The sequence below is a fragment of the Ovis aries genome, chromosome 3, assembly GCF_016772045.2.
Source record: "Ovis aries strain OAR_USU_Benz2616 breed Rambouillet chromosome 3, ARS-UI_Ramb_v3.0, whole genome shotgun sequence".
NCBI classification, from domain to species: Eukaryota; Metazoa; Chordata; class Mammalia; order Artiodactyla; family Bovidae; genus Ovis; species Ovis aries.
In genome coordinates, this window is record NC_056056.1 from 213,288,412 (window position 1) to 213,301,706 (window position 13,295).

Consider the following 13,295-nt stretch of genomic DNA (forward strand, 5'->3'; position numbering starts at 1 on the left):
GTGGAGCATAGAGAGGCCTGGCGTGCTGCAGACCATGGGGTCGAAAAGATTTGGACACAACTTAGCAACCAATCAACAATAAGAACTGTCTGATGCCAGAGTTCCTGCTGTTAACGTTATTTTTTTATTTTTCGTAGACTCTGGCTGCCGATGAGGAAACCATGCCTTTTTTTTTTTTTTTTTTTTAATATTTATTGGCAGCCTTGGGTCTCAGCTGCGGCTTGCAGGCTCTTTAGTTGTGGTGCTCAGGCTGAGTCGCTCCACGGTATGTGGGAACTTGCTTCCCTGCCCAGGGATTGAACCTGCGTTGGGAAGTTCTGTAAGCCTCTGGTCAGCTCTTGTTCTTTTACCACCTTCATGGAAGGCCAGTGCGTGTGTGTGCTCAGCCGCTTCAGTCGTGTCCAACTCTGTGGCCCTGTGGACCTCAGTGGAAGGCCAGAGCCCTGAGTAAATCTTGCCCCTAGTGCCCAGCTGAGTATCTGGCCAGCAGTGTGTGCTGAGGAAGGGAGGGAGAGTGGAAGGAAGGAGGGAGGAAAAGGGGGTAGGCGACTGGTCCTGCCCTGAACCACCAGCCTGGACCCAGGCTGCAAGCCCCTTTCCACGGCCCAGCATGATGCGCAGGCAGTGAGGCGGTTGCTGGGTCACTGCTGTGCCCTCACTTTTTCTAAAAATACAAAGAGACGAGCCCTCCGAGGTCACCAAACAGATCTCCAGCTGCCCTCTGGGGTCAGTGCCTGCCACCGGGCACCTGCTCCCTCTGGGCCCCACCTGACAGCTGACCCTATATCCCTGGAGCTGTTTACTGATGGACAAAGTCCAGATGCGTGGAAGTAGCAGCTCTGAGCAGCCTGTGCTGAGCTGTGGGACACCTGGGTGGTTTTGGGGTATTTTCCCCAAAGCCTGGTCAGAGCAAACCCTTCTTCGCTGGGGCTCCGTTCCCAGAGCCATCAGTCCCTCCTGCCCCTTTGGAGTCTGAGCAGCAGCTGGGTTCAAAGATAAGGACATCGGCCTCAGAGTCAGGACACTGGAGTCAGGCTCCAGCATTGCCTCCAGCATCTGCGGGACCAGCGACCTCTGTTAGCCTCCTACGCAACGGGGAGTAATAAGACGCCAAAGCAGTGACAGTGTCATCCTGTTTTGAAAGGTGTATTTCATGTGTGGAGATGAATCTCATGAGATTTGGACTGAAATGTTAACAGCGTCATCACTGGATGCTCAGATGGAGGTACCCTTATTCTTTGGGCTCTATCTGTATTTCTAAGTTCTTCCTCAAGGAACACACGCAGCAAAAAAAAAAAAAAAAAAAAAAAAAGTTAGAACAACCACCCCACAGTCGATATTTAAGTATTTGTCTTGATTTACAGGACAGTTTGGGCTTCCCCGGTGGCTCAGTTGGTCAAGAAACACCTGCAGTGCAGGAAAGGTGGGTTTGATCCCTGGAGAAAGAAATGGCAACCCACTCCAATATTGCCTGGAGAATCCCATGGACAGAGGAGCCTGGCAGGCTACAGTCCATGGGGTCACAAGAGTTGGACACAATTTAGGGACTAAACCACCAAAGGACAGTTTGAGGAGAAAGTTAGTGAAGGCAGGTGGCAAGCTTTAAAGGGCTTTGCAAGTGTCGGGGGCTCTTATTTTAATATTTATTTTTATTTGGCTGTGTTGGGTCTTAGTTGCAACACTCTGGGTCTCTGACCTTCATTGCGGCATGTGGGATCTAGTTCCCCGACTAGGGATTGAACCTGGGCCCCCGGCACTGGGAGCGTGGAGTCTCAGCCACTGGCTGGACTCCGGGGAAGCTCCAGTGTTGGGGGTTCTTAACACTCCCTCCGGCAGGGCATTTAGGAACTGGGACCCCAGGTATGGGGAGGGAGTAAGTCTTCCAACTCCGCACAAGGAAACCCCATAAATCAGCTCTGCTGCCCGAGGGTTACCCTTCCTCCCCAGGTCAGAAGGGGAGAGAATGACGGTCCAATCTGTGTGATGCCCTGGCTGAGGACGGGCACGGCCATGTAGCGGGGTGCCCTGGCATGCTCAGTGCGTGAGTCAGCAGCACTGACTGAGCGCCCACTGTGTGTGGTGCCCTGTGCCCTGTCCTGAGAAGATAGCTCTGTTTGCTTTCCTCAGTTAACAAATGTATCGAGCATCTCTCTGTTTCGAGGAAGTCAGAGTACAGAGGGCATGGCCTGGAGGTGGGGAGCCTGGGCCGGGTTACAGAGAGGGGTGGGCGCTGTGTGGGAGAGAGGAACGAAGTGGGAAACAGAGGACCACCCCCCTGGGGAGCCTGGAGGAGCTCTTGTGGACTTGAAGGCCATCGCGGCTGGATCATGAAGGACGAGAAGAGTCTTCCAGAATGTCCTTTGTCTGGGGGTCACAGAGCCCTGCTTTGGGAAACGGCTTCCTAGAGGGAGAGGCTAGTGGATTGTCTAAGTGGTGTTCATGTAACCCCAAGGGACCCCTGGTACAAAATGTATTAAGGATTTCAAGATGGTGATGGCCTTCAGCCAAGCACAGGGCCTTTCTCAGTGCTGGCCTTTCTGAGCAGCCCCTTGAAGCCAGCCCAGCCTGCTCGCCTGCGTGTATGCTAAGTAGCTTCAGTCGTGTCCAGCTCTTTGCGACCCTATGGACTGTAGCCCACCAGGTTCCTCTGTCCATGGGATTCTCCAGGCAAGAATACTGGAGTGGGCTGCCATGCCCAGCCTGCTCGCAAGTGCAGGGAAAAGGCTGAGGGATTTCTGTCGCTGGGAGGACCACCAGCCTTGGGAAGCTAGGCGACTCTTCACAGCATCTCGGGCTCCAGAGGCGAGATAACCTGACCAGATCTGGTTCAGTACTTAACCCTTCCTGTTGGTGGCTAGGGATGTGCTCTCTTCTCTAATGGTGCCCGCAAGGCTGGAGGCCCCAGGCTCCCTTCCCAAGCGCCCAGACCAGGGAGCAGCCAAGAACACAAACGCACACACCTTCGGGGTGGACGTGGCAAGAGATGCTTCTGAGGGAAGTGCTGGCCTCACGTTAAGGCCTCAAAAGATGCGCTCTTCTGTCTGCCAACAGGGCATCTGTTTCAGCCCTATGCCCCACCCTCTCGTCTTTCTAATGAGGAAACTGGGGACCAAAGAGGCCAGGAGAACCATCCGGGTCACACGACTCGCCAACGCTGAAACCAGAACTCAGGTTTTACAAATGCTCCCTAAGCGCCCTTCCCCTAAAGGAGCCCTCTGCATTGGGTTGTGGGGGCCGGGGGTGGGGGTTGCCCTCGGCAGTGGTCTTCAGGCCTCCAGACCCTCCAGGGCTGAAGAAACCACTGCTGCCCACCGGAGGACGCTGCTCATGGGGCTCTAGTGGTGTGGAGAGGAGCTGAGATCTGGGTGGAAGAAGCTTGTGACCTTTCACCCTAGGCTCATGCCTTTTCACCCTTAATTTGAGCAGATGGTAGAACAGACAGGGAAGGAGAGAGCCCTGCGCCAAAGGTAGTCCTGTTGCTAAAACCTGTTTGGGGCGGAGCCTGGGCCCTTCCTGTGGGGGAAGGAGCTCTGTCCCGTTAAAGGTGCCAGAGGAGAGTCCTAATGTGGGTCAACAACAAGACTGGGAGAACCAGGAGTGGAGACTCAGGACACAGGAGGGGATGTACACATGGGGGTCTGGGTCCCTGTGGACCCAGTGGGCCCCCTGCCCCCACTTCAAGAAGCAGGCCTGAGCCCTAGGGAAAGCAGCCAGGCTGAACCCATACACGGCCCCCAGGCAGAAACAACTCCAGTCACCAATTAGCAGCAGAAAGTGCCCAAGGGCATCAAATATTTACCTTGTACAGGGCAGAATGTTTGCACATGTGTGATCGAATAGAATTTGCACAGCTGCCTCAGGACACAAGCTGAGGCTGTGTTGTAAGGACGAGCAATGAACGCAGAGGAGTGAAGTCACTTCCTAGAGACCATCTGACTAGTTTAGTCCTGGAACTGGGAGAGAAGCTGGCTTTGCTGCCTTGGTCCAGCTCCCTGCCCTGGCCTCTGGCTGATCTCCACCTCTCTATCTCCTTCCAGCGCTGTGCCCTGCGGCCGATGGGCAGAGGTAGCAGGAGGCGCTGGCAAGTATTTGTGGAATCAGGATGGCACTTTCTGTCCCTACCTTGAGGATGTCCTCTGTACCCCGACTCGCCACCACCCACTGAACCTTCTCCGAGCAAGGATGTTGGCCCCCACCCCCCGGAGGCCTTTGATGATACCTTCGGTCTGCTGACTTGTCTGTTCTCTCATTGGACCGTGAAATCCTTCAGGGTCAACAACTTATGGACAAACAAAGCTGTTTACAGTAAGTTCCTGACATAGGAACGAATCCCATTCCAAGAGCGTGTTGGAGTCCACGGCCATACCACTCTGAACCATGCCCGATCTCCTCCAAGGGCATGTTTGTTAAGTTAAAAAAAGTGAGTCTAGGTATCCAGCTAACACAGTCAGCTGTCCTGTAATAGGTTTATAATACTTCTTGAACAAAGACTACATAAAAAACAAACACAAAAATAAACACTTTTGATCTTACAGGACAGTACGTTGAAAAGTACGCCAGACACGTGAACTAACTTACGTGATTGGACATGTGAATGCACGTTCGCATATTTGAAAGTTCACAGCTTGAAGGTTCGTGTGTAGGGGACTCAATGTAGTTTATGAAGTGAGGGGACCTGCCTAGGCCCCATTGCTTCAGACAGGAAACAACAGCTACTTGTCATCCATTTCCCAAAGGGCCATGTGTTCTTCCTTCCCTGGCCCTTGCACATGGTAGACACAGGCAGGCCTCCCTTTTAAAAACATCTTGAATTAACTTAGAAGGAGCACTGTGAGGGAGGGCTGGAGAGGGGTGATCCGTACGGCAATGGACTCCCCACAGTTCAGTTCAGTTCAGTCGGTCAGTCGTGTCTGACTCTTTACGACCCTATGGATGGCAGCATGCCAGGCTTCCCTGTCCATCACCAACTCCCAGAGCTTACTCAAACTCATGTCCATCGAGTCAGTGATGCCATCCAACCATCTCATCCTCTGTCGTCCCCTTCTCTTCTTGCCTTCAGTCTTTCCCAGCATCAGGGTCTTTTCAAATGAGTCAGCTCTTCGCATCAGGTGGCCAGAGTATTGGAGTTTCAGCTTCAGCATTAGTCCTCCCAATGAACTAATTTCCTTTAGGATAGACTGGTTGGCTCTTCTAGCAGTCCAAAGGACTCTCAAGAGTCTTCTCCAACACCACAGTTAAGAAGCATCAATTCTTTGGTGCTCAGATTTCTTTATAGTCTAACTCTAACATCCATACATGACTACTGGAAAAACCACAGCTTTGTCGGCAAAGTAATATCTCTGCTTTTTAATATGCTGTCTAGGTCTTCCCTGGTGACTCAGTGGATAAAGAGTCTGCCTACAGTGTGGGAAAGCCATCTTCAATCCCTGGCTTGAGAAGATCCCCTGGAGAAGGAAATGGCAACCCACTCCAGTATTCTTGCCTGGAGAATTCCATGGACAGAGGAGCCTGGTGACCTACAGTCCATGGGGTCACAGAGTCGTACACAACTGAGTGACTAACACTTTTCACTTTCAGATTTGTCATAGCTTTTCTTCGAAGGAGCAAGAGTCTTTTAATTTCATGGCTGCAGTCACCATCTGCAGTGATTTTGGAGCCCAAGAAAATAAAGTCTGTCACCGTTTCCATTGCTTCCCCATCTATTTGCCTTGAAGTGATGGGACCCGATGCCATGATCTTAGTTTTCTGAATGTTGAGCTTTAAGCCAACTTTTTCACTCTCCCACAGACTCCTTTAAATGGCAAGCCCACTGGATATTTTTCTAATCTCAGACTAAGGAAAACCTTTGTATACATAATGTGAAATCCAGAGGTCATAACAGATCAGTGAATGTGATCATGTAAAAAGTAAACCTATTTGAATACAAATAATCGAAATAACAGGGCTTCCCTGGTGGCTCAACTGGTAAAGAACCCTCCTGCAGGGAGACGGGGATCTGACCCCTGGGTTGGGAAGATCTCCTGGAGGAGAGAATGGCTACCCACTCCAGGATTCTTGCCTGGAGAATCCCTTGGACAGAATCCCATGGATAGCCTTGGTGGGCTACAGTCCACAGGATCGCAATAGAGTCGGACACGGCTGAGCAACTAAGTGCACACGTGATCATAGTAACGACAGCATATACCCTCACAGCAGATTTTCATGCCAAGCCCTGTGCCGGACCCTTTCTCTACATTAACTCATTTCATTCTCATAAAAATCCGTGAATTTGAGGTTCAGTAACTGAACTCGTGGTCACTGAGCTGGTACATTAGACAAACCAGGATTACCAAGCAGTCTGCCTTCAGAGAGGCAGCTGTGGGCTCAGCCCAAGACTGAAGGGTCCTCAGATGTGGTCCTCAGATGGGAGGTGAGGCTGGTGGGTTGGGGGTGGGGCAGGTGGGGCAGGGCCCGTAAGGAACTTAGACTTTATCCTGAGAGCCCTGGGGAGTGGTGAGGTTTCCCTCGGCAGAGGGACATCCTTACAGTTTAGCAGGGTATCCACGGGCAGTACCACTTCCAAGCAGGTGGCGAATAGTGCATCACGATCCGGGTTGTGGGGTCGTGTGGTGGTCCTGGCACTCTGGCTCCTGTCTGGATGTCAGGGTCACGGGAGTGCCTCTCCTTCCCACGGCTTCTGTGAACCCACAGTGGGGCCAGCTTTAGGTCCTGCAGGCTGAAGCGCCCCCAGCCCTCAGCGAGGTCCCAGTGGGACTGTGTCTAGATTTCACAACTCCCTGCAGCTTCACCCCTCACCTCCTGCCTGCTGACAGCAATTTGCCGGGGCAGAAATAGCCCCAGCACATTCACAGCGCATGCCCCATACATGTCGTACACGTTGGCCAGCCAGGGTGCTAAGCCTCCTGATGCGAGGCCCCTGCTCTCTTCCAGCCCAGGACCAAAGGCTGGCTGATCTACTGCCTTTGCCAGAGTCTTGGGCATTTCTGATTGCAGAAGTCTCTGGAAGGGCAGCGCTATTGGAGCTCCAAGGAGCTGGTCCTAAACAGAGGCCTCCTGGCTGAGCCCTGAGCCCCTAGGGAGATGGTGTCTGCGGAGGGTGGACGTCACTGAGGGAGCTGCTGGGCGTCACCAGGCTGGCTTCTTTCCCTGGGTCCCTCCTCCTGTCTTGTCTTATCATGCAGCTGGGCTGGGGGCACTGCCAGGCTTTGTGGGAGCTGCCTCTTAAGGCCAGGGACGGGGGGCGGGGTCTGGGCCTCAATGTAACAGGAGAGCTTTCAGAGCAAACCAGCTAACCGCAGGTGTGGTCTGTGACATAAGCTGTCAGTTTTGGGCAGAGAGAGCCCTCCTCTATTCTCAGCTCTGCTCATCCCTCCAACTGTCTAAAATTTAGGTCAGGCTGTAGGAAAATGCTTATTTTGTGTGCATTCTTGTTGCATTCTTGCAAGAATCTATGAAGTGAAGTGAAAGTTGCTTAGTCGTGTCTGACTCTATTGCAGCCCCATGGACTGTAGCCTACCATGTTCCTCTGTTCATGGGATTTCCAGGCAAGAATACTGGAGTGGGTTGCCCTTTCCTACTCCAGGGGATCTTCCCGACCCAGGGATCAAACCTGTGTCTCCTGCATTGGCAGGCGGATTCTTTATCACTGAGCCACCAGGGAAGCCCTGCAAAAATCTGTAGCAGATAAAAATGTGGACTTTGAACTGAGTGGTGTCCAAGCCTGGCTTTCCTGCTCGCTGGCTTAGTGACCGTGGGCAGGCTGAGTTCCCTGATGGAGACAAATGATGGTCCTCACCTCACTGGGCTGTGTGCCGATGAAAAGGGAAAATACATGTAAAACGATCGCAGTGCCCTTGGAATAACACTGGAGATATTAATACCAATGATAATTGTTATCATTGTTGGAGGGAGTCAGGGTTGAGCTTTCTGTGCTTTTCCCACCATTTCCAGAAGCTCTGCTTTGTCAATTTGTTAATCTTTTCAGTTTATTTTGGTAATCTCTGTTCTTCCTCTCTCCTTTGAATCTTCTACTCGATTCCTTCAAGCATGTTAGTAATTCTAAGTCTCTAGAATTCAGTGTGTGCTTTATGCTTAGAGCACATCTCAATGGGATATTTTTATGCAAATGGCTGAAGTTGGGCCCTGGTCTCAAAAAATTAACTCAAAATAGGATATAGACCTACATTAAAGAGCTGAAACTATAAAACACTTAGAAGAAAATATAGAAGTAAATCTTTGTGACCTTGGGTTAGACAGTGTTTTTTTAGATATGACACCAAAAACATAAAGGATAACAGAAAAATTAATTGGACTTTGTTGAAATTAAAAACTTTTGAGAATTCCCTGGTAGTCCAGGAGTTAGGACTCTGCGATTCCACTGCAGGGGGAAATGGGTTTGATCCCTGCTCAGGGAACTTAGATTCCATTTGCCTTGCTGCATGGCCTAAGTAAATAAATAGATGAACCATTAAAAACTAAAAAAAGAAAAAAAAACTTTTGTGTTTCAAATGACACCACCAAGAAAATAAAAAGAGAATAGAATGGAGAATATATTTATAAACCATATATCTGACAAAGGGTTAATATCCAGAATATATGAAGAACTCTTCTAACCCAATAGATAAGACAAAAAACTCAATTGAACATGGCCATTTTTTTAAAAAGCTGCACAAACAATTGATAAGCACTTAATGCTGACATGGTCATCATTAGCTATCATTGCATATCAATGAGACACCACGTCACACCCACTAGAATGACTGCAATAAAAAAGATTGAGATACCAGCTGTTGATGAGGAAGTGCAGGAACTGGAACTCTCATTGCTGGCAGGGATGTGAAATGGTGGGACCACTTGGGCTGCTTGGCAGTTCTTCAAAAAGCTTAACACAGAGTTACCATATGCTCAGTTGCTCAGTTGTGTCTGGCTCTTTGCGGCCCCATGGACTACATGTAGCCCACCAGGCTCCTCTGTCCTTGGAATTTTCCAGGCAAGAACAATACAGGAGATACAAGAGACATGGGTTTGATCCCTGGGGCAGGAAGATCCCCTGGAGAGTTACCATTCTCTCACTCTCTCTTTAGTTGCTAAGTCGCATCCAACTCTTGCAATCCCATGGACTGTAGCCTGCCAGGCTCCTCTGTCCATGGGATTCTCCAGGCAACAATACTGGAGTGGGATGCCATTTTCTTCTCCAGGAGATCTTCCTGACCCAGGAATCAAACCCGGGTCTCCTGCATTGCAGGCAGATTCTTTACCAACTGAGCTATGAGGGAAGTGAGTTACCATATGACCCAGCGATTCCACTCCTAGATATACACCCAAGAGAAATGAAAACATTTGTCCATGTGAAAACTTGTACATGGAGAAACCACCCACCTGTCCATCAGCCAAAGCAACTTGATGTAAAATCCTGTTGGTCATTGGGCAAAATAGTAAGGCATGATTGCTAAGAACACTTGGAAAAAAGAAAGACTAAAGAGGGAAGACTTGCCCTACAAAATAGCATCTATTGAATAAACAGATTAGTCAACTTTGAAACAGGTCTTAGTATAAATAAGAACCAAATTAATGTTAAGGAAGTATCACAAACTTACCACAGGAAAAGAGATGCACTATCAATGAAATAAACTTCAAATAGCTCAAATTGCTAAAGATAAAAAAAGAAACAATAAAACCAAAAGACAAGGGCTTCCCTGGTGGCTCAGTGGTAAAGAATCTGCCTGCCACTGCAGGAGTCATGGGTTCGATCCCTGATCCGGGAAGATCCCATGTGCCTCAGAGCAGCCAAGCCCAGGCACCACAAGCATCAAGCCTGTGCTCTAGAGCCCGGGAGCTGTAACGATCGAACCTGTACTCCTCAACAAGAGAAGCGGCCGCAGTGCGAAGGCCATGCCCCCCACCAGAAGAGTAGCTCCTGCTTGCCACAACTAGAGAAAAGCCCGTGTAGCTATGAAGACTCAGCACGGGCAAAAATAATTAAAATTATTAGACAAACAAACAAACTCAGAAGGCAAGATAGTGACTGTAAGGGGGAAAGATTTTCCAAACATTAAACCAAGCAGCAGAAATCACCAAGAAGAAGACTAATAGATATCAAAATGTTTAAACTTCCGCCACATGAAACACTTCTTAAAAGGCAAATGTTACAGATTTATAATCTGAGCAAAGAAATACATTTAACAGCCTTTTAAGTATATTTATGATCCCATATGTATATGGGTGATCCCATATATGTATGTATCCCATATGTATGATCCCATATGGTCCCATATGTATGTATAATATACATACACAGGTAAAAAGTGGACAGCTGAGCTCTCACATTTTAGCAGTTGGAGGCTGTGAGCTTGGTAGTACTGTCTGGTTCTACCACCTGTGTGACCTTGGGCAGGACAGTTAACCTCTGTGATTTCCTCGCAGGTGAAACAGAAGTAACAATAGTGCCATCCTGGTAGGGTTGTTGAGAGGACTAAGCGGGTTAATGCACGTCAAGACATAAGAAACTGTACCTGGCGAGTGATAAGTGCTCAGTGACTCTAGAACCGATGTTCTCTTACCTACGGGCTTCTCTTTGGTTGACCAAGATACTAAGGGTTGTCCTGAGAACTTGGTAACATGTGAGAATATTGACATTGACAGACTTAGAAGTTACAAGAAATGAACAAGTGAAAATAGGTCAGGCGCATCAAGGAATAACAGCAGTGCATATTATATTACAGAAAGCCAAGGAGACGTTTTATACTTGTGATAAGTTGAAATTGTCTGCAAAATATGACCAAGTGGAATTCCCACTTCCTGCCATTGGCCAAGAAGATGTCATGGAGCAGGCAGGCTCTTAGAAGACAAAGAAGGGGGTTTCTTAGTTGGAACTGTGCCTGTGTGTGTGCTCAGTAACTCAACCGTGTCTGACTCTTTGAGACCTCATGGACTGTAGTTCCTCTGTCCATGGGATTCTCCAGGCAAGAATACTGGAGTGGGTTGCCATTTCCTCCTCCAGGGGAGCTTCCTGACCCAGGGATCGAACCTACGTCTCTTGTGTCTCCTGCATTGGCAGGCGGATTCCTCACCGCTGTGCCACCAGGAGTAGTTAGCACTGGGAAGCAGCATAGGTGGCTGCAGCTTAGGATGTGGAGGGAAATCTGGAAGGCGAGGATGGCCCAGGGTGTGGCTGGTCTGCCAGGCCACTGGACTGTTACAGGCCAGAGGGCCCCAAGGCCTTTGCCTGGCTGCCCCTCTAGTGCAATGACCCTTCCAGCATAAGGGGCCTCTTCTGATCACCAGTCGGGTTCTCTCTGTGACTCTGGGCTCTTCTGTGTAGGTGTGAGGTCCCCTCCAGAGACAAATTAATCTCTCACATATAAACACACTTCACAAGCATCTGCAGATAAGTGCTCTGCATAGAAACAAGCGTGTTGATGGATGGTGGGGGGCGGGGTGGGTGGAGGTAGGGAGCTTGGTGCACAGAATCCTGGCACTGATGCTGAGTGTGAGCCTGGAGCTGTGAACCCATGTGCGTGTGGTTACGTGCAGACGGTACTTTCCAGTGACCTGATTCTGGTGTGCGCAAGGAGGATTGCAGACTTGGCTGCATCTCAAGGGCTTTCGCTCACTCCCCACCACCCCCGGGGCAGCAGGGGGCGGGTGCCAGAGCCTGTGTTTACCGGGGGATGTCTCCTCTGCTCTGCCCTGCTGCCCCTTCCTGGCCTGGGCTGTGCAGGGCATGTGAACCATGCAGCCCTGGCCACAGGCCACCTTCAAAGAAGGAGCTCACTCATGACTCAGCCTGGGCTTCTGAGAAATGAGGAAAAAGGTGGGGAGACGTTTAAAACCTGGCTATCCATTGAGTCCAACTACTTGATGTTGTGTGTGTGTGTGTGTGCACGTGCGTGTGTACATGTGCGTGCTCAGTTGTGTCCGATTCTTTGCGACCTCATGGACTGTAACCCACCAGGCTCCTCTGTCCATAGGATTCTCCAGGCAAGAATACTGAAGTGGGTTGCCATTTCCTTCTCCAGAGGATCTTCCCATCTTAGGAACTGAACCCACATCTCCTGCGTCTCCTGCATTGCAGACGGATTCTTTACCACTGCGTCACCTGGGAAGCCCACCACGTGAGGTACTCCTAATACACACCAAACGATTAATAGCATTATCTCTGGATGGTAGAATTCAGGGAAAGCATAAATCCTTTTTAATACATATTTCTGCATTTAAGAAAACTAGAAAAATTTTGGATGAGAACATATTTCTTTTATAAGTAGAAAAAGAGATAATATTAAACAGATAAAACACAAACATAAAAAATATTTCCTCCCCAGTTCATTTGTGAGTGGGTCTCTAAAACTTGAGGGTAGTTGTTCCATTTTAGGAATTCATCCTGGGAAAATAATCAGAAATGTGTGCAAGGATTTTGCTTTAAGAGTGTTTATGACGGTACTATCTATAATAGTGAAAACTGGACATAGCTAATAGTATTGGATTGGTTAAGTCATTACACTCTAATCATACTGTGGGATAATAGCATTTTAGATGCTAATTATTTAAAATGCATTTATGTAAGATTTATTTTTAATGTAGGTTTAAAAAATATTTGTGTATTTATTTTTGGCTCTGCTGGGTCTTCCTTGCTGCATGTGGGCTCTCCCTGGCTGCGGTGCGCGAGGGCTACTCTTCTCTGTGGTGCCCAGGCTTCTTGCTGGCTTCTCTTGTTGCAGAGCGCAGGCTCTAAGGGGCACATGCTTCTGTAGTTGCAGCACGCAGGCTCAGTAGTTGCAGCTCATGGGCTCTAGGGTGTGGGCTTCAGTAGTCATGGTTCAGGGGCTTAGTCCTGGTGGCTCACGGGCTTTAGTTGCTCCGAGGCACGTGGAATCTTCCTGGACCAGGGATCGAACCTGTGTCCCCTGCCTTGGCAGGCGGATTCCTATCCACTGTACCTCCAGGGAGATCCCTGAAGTTTATGATGACATGGTTAGTGTTCAAATAACTTCATTAGGAGACAAAGTAGGATGCTAAAGATGCGTAATTCATCATGTGCACACAGAGCAAATAATGGGACAGTTTACATGAAAGTGTTACCTGGTTGTTTCTGAGTGGTCAGATTATAGATTATTTTGATTTTGTGTTGTTTTCCTGAAAGTTTCAAATATTCTATAAAAGGATGTATTACTTTGTAGTTGTATTGTAAAATAAGCCTTTTAAGATTAAAAACAAAACCCCCAAACACTCCAGTCCCAAAGTGCTGAGACTAACAAAGCTGACTCCCAGAAATTTAGGGGATCGCAGCCCCTGGGAAC

General features: G+C 49.1%; 1 protein-coding gene and 1 long non-coding RNA gene across 3 annotated transcripts in view; one reads left to right on the forward strand and one right to left on the reverse strand.

Annotated features, from left to right (window-relative positions):
- The window catches only part of NINJ2 (ninjurin 2), a 71,136-nt gene that overhangs the window by 13,388 nt on the left and 44,453 nt on the right, over window positions 1-13,295 (reverse strand). The window lies entirely within an intron of this gene.
- The window catches only part of LOC121819225 (uncharacterized), a 57,299-nt gene that overhangs the window by 9,722 nt on the left and 34,282 nt on the right, over window positions 1-13,295 (forward strand). For both annotated transcript variants that reach the window (XR_009600027.1, XR_009600028.1), the window contains exon 3: window positions 11,970-12,118. This is a non-coding gene — a long non-coding RNA (uncharacterized LOC121819225). The remainder of the gene's footprint in view (window positions 1-11,969; window positions 12,119-13,295) is intronic.